At 42.4% G+C, this 3197-nt stretch overlaps 1 long non-coding RNA gene across 2 annotated transcripts in view; it reads left to right on the top strand.

Annotated features, from left to right (window-relative positions):
- Positions 1-80: 80 nt before the first annotated feature.
- The window catches only part of LOC139006949 (uncharacterized), a 101393-nt gene continuing 98276 nt past the window's right edge, over positions 81-3197 (top strand). Inside the window, exon 1 of one of the 2 annotated variants that reach the window (XR_011470814.1) lies at positions 81-273. This is a non-coding gene — a long non-coding RNA (uncharacterized lncRNA). Of the gene's footprint in view, positions 274-376; positions 477-3197 lie in introns of those variants that run through there. The other variant, XR_011470815.1, reaches the window with a different exon arrangement.

The raw sequence follows: 3197 nt of genomic DNA, 5'->3' as shown, positions 1-3197 counted from the left end.
TCTCCCTCGCACTTCCGGGTTCTCAAGCAACGTGCGCGCCGCGTGCGTGCGCGTGCGCGTCGCCGCCGCCAGCGGCGGGCTGGGGAGCGCGCTGCCGCCGGGACCGCGCCTGGGCCGTGGAGGGCGCGGGTGAGGGCCCAGGAAGGAGGCGGCGGCCCCTGAGCTGCTGAGCAGCTTCCGCGCTTCAGGTCCCGCGGCTCTGAGTATTCGGACCCTCAGGGCCGAGCGCCAAGTGCCCAACTCGCTGCTCCGTGGAGCTGGCCGCGTTCTGAGGTGAGCTGAGAGGCCCCTCCCGTGACACCGCGTCAGTGTTGATGACGTCACATTTACATGACGTCAGTGGTTCCTGCCCTAGCCTCTGGCCTGGGCTCTCTGTGGGCTCCAGGGGCGGGGCGAGGTTGTGACACTGGTGGCTGGAACAGCGCTCACTCTCAAACGACAAGGAGTCAGTCCTCAGAGCGTTTAAACTAACTCATGTAAGTGGTTTACAGATTAGAAGGCTTTTGTTTTATCGCCACGTCTAATTTTCACCCAGTCACAGACTATGGGCTAATTGCCACCTGTATCCCGTTCTAGTCATCTGAGGTCCGTGCCAGCAGCTTCCAAGCAGAGCTACTCTTCAGTACTACCCAAACTACATGAGGCTTCTTATAAAGGTCTCAGAATGAAGAGTAAATTAACGTAACTTCTGTTAAGAGATCTGAATGGGTGCACTTTGTCATTCGGATTAATTGCAGATTCCTTTGACATTTAGGAAGCACCATACACCCAGCCCATAGGTATGTCTGCTACTCACTACCTGCGTTTTTTCCTTTCTGCTTCTTTGTACATGCTTTTTTAATGCTACTTAATCACACTGTATTAATCACACTGTATTTTCACGTGTCTCTTCTCCCTACTAAGTGGTAAACTCCCTAAGACAGGATATAGGTTCACTCACCTTTATTATCTTTTCATAATGGATAGTCCAGTGATGTTTATTGGACAAATGAGGGAATTTTCTATTTTAATTTTTTTTCAAACTAGAGCTATTTTGCCATTACTACAAACCATTTGACAATACAGTATTTAATGCCAGTCCCATAGCTTAATTTTAATGAATATATATAGCACACCTATTCCCTGCTCTCAAGAATATAATTGGATATGATCAACCCTGTTAACTGTGATACAAGGCAGAATTTTATATGTTATAAAGGTGAAAAAGGAGGCAGCAATTATTGGGGGTGGGGGGTGGGGGGAATGGAGGCTTCCTAGAAGGGAATATGATGGTTCTTGATGAATAGAAGCCAGTAATAAAAATTTTAAAAAGGTGTACTACTACTAGCACCAAAACCAACAGGCAATGAGAGTTATAAAGCTAATAAACATACCCAAGTAATATAAGAATTCTTCAGATAGTAAAGATGTGATCATAAATCAGTGGAGAAAGGAAAATTAATTCAATTAATAGTGGAGGAGATATGATTATGAAAAAGAAAACTTTACCCTGCATTCTTTTTTTTTAATTAAATCTTTATTGTTCAGATTATTACATTTGTTCCTCTTCCCCCATAACTCCCCTCCACCCAGTTCCCACCCCACCCTCCGCCCTCACTCCCCACCCACTGTCCTCATCCATAGGTGCACGATTTTTGTCCAGTCTCTTCCCACATCCCCCACACTCCTTCCCCCACCAAGAATAGTTAGTCCATTCCCTTTCTATGTCCCTGATTCTATTATAATCACCAGTGCATTTTGTTCATCAGATTATTTATTCACTTGATTTTTAGATTCACTTGTTGATAGATGTGTATTTGTTGTTCATAATTTTTATCTTTACTTTTTCTTCTTCCTCTTCTTAAAGAATAAAAATAATTATAGCTAAATTTATTGAATATTTAATAAACTCCAGGAATTGTGCTTAGTACTTTACATAAATTAACTCACTGAATCCTTAGGACAATGCTATGCTCATTATGGAAAATTTGGAAAATATTTAACAGAGAGAGAACCAACCTTAATCCCCAAATCAGAGATAATCACTGTTGATATTTCTGGTGGATGCTGTAGTGTGCTGCCCAGATCCCAAGATACAGTTGCCAGGAATGTTGGCTGCTGATGGCTCACAGTTGAATTTCTCTCCAAAATTGCCTTCTGTGAAAGGAAATACCTCACCCTAGGTTATATCCCCTCCCTGGGGGCAAGCCAAATCCAATGACTGGTCAATTGTGGAGGTACAAAGGCACAGTCTCTCAATTGGGACCATCTGGGACATCCAGCTTTAGAACGTCCATGGGACTGGTTTAAGTCACTGTGGCAACTGCCCTGCGGGTTACCTTCTCCCTCTGCCCAGTCCTGCCTCCGCACAGGTACTGTTCCTGAGAGCACTCTCCAGTAAAGCACCTGCATGCAAAGCTCTCTCTCAGAGTCTGTTTTCTGGAACATCCAACCTAAGTCAACATTTTCAGAATGTAAGTTCCAGTTGTTGTTTTTGGCACATATCTGTTTAAATTTTTTAAATCGATCTAAATTTATTCCACTCCAACAAATTTGATGGGTTTTTTTTTATCGATTGTTTTATATGTTTTCAGTTGACAGCATTTTATGAATACTTTTGCTTGCAACTACATGTTCTTCTATACCACAATTTAACAGGAATCATAGGGCAGTCAATCTTGTATTCTTAGATATTTTTCTGTTTCCTGGATTTCACTGTGGCAGACCCTAAAACTCAGTAGACCAACACAGTTCCCAACTGCTCTCTCACTTGCCTGCTTTTAGGATGGGAAAAAACAAATATTCCCATTTATTTCATTTTCCTAGCCTCATTAACAACACGGGCGGTGTAAATCCCAGCCATTGGGAAGTAAGCTGAAGATTTCTGAGATTGAGGGGGAAGTTCCAGGAAATCTTGCCCTCCTGAATTAAATGGGACAGCCCAAACTGGTATCATCTCTTACCTGTTTTTTTCTGCTTTCTAAGGAATGAGATAGCTAGGGCTTTGAGCATTTAAATCAATGCCAGTAACTACCAATCTCTGAATTTCTTATTATAATTAGAAAAATAACTATTGTTGTAACCTACTTGTGCTTGGGTTTTCTGTTTTTTATAGCTAAAGTCATTTGTAAATGTCACTGTTGCTGAAATTCATGATTAGAAGTGATGCAGTGGTGAACATCATTGTACATAAATACTTAAATAGCAACAACTTAACA

This window comes from Myotis yumanensis, unplaced genomic scaffold (assembly GCF_028538775.1).
Source record: "Myotis yumanensis isolate MYYU_CA2020_CCGP unplaced genomic scaffold, mMyoYum1.0.hap1 SCAF_3, whole genome shotgun sequence".
NCBI classification, from domain to species: Eukaryota; Metazoa; Chordata; class Mammalia; order Chiroptera; family Vespertilionidae; genus Myotis; species Myotis yumanensis.
The sequence above is the reverse complement of the archived record's forward strand: the minus strand, read 5'-3'. Positions and strand labels throughout refer to the sequence as shown.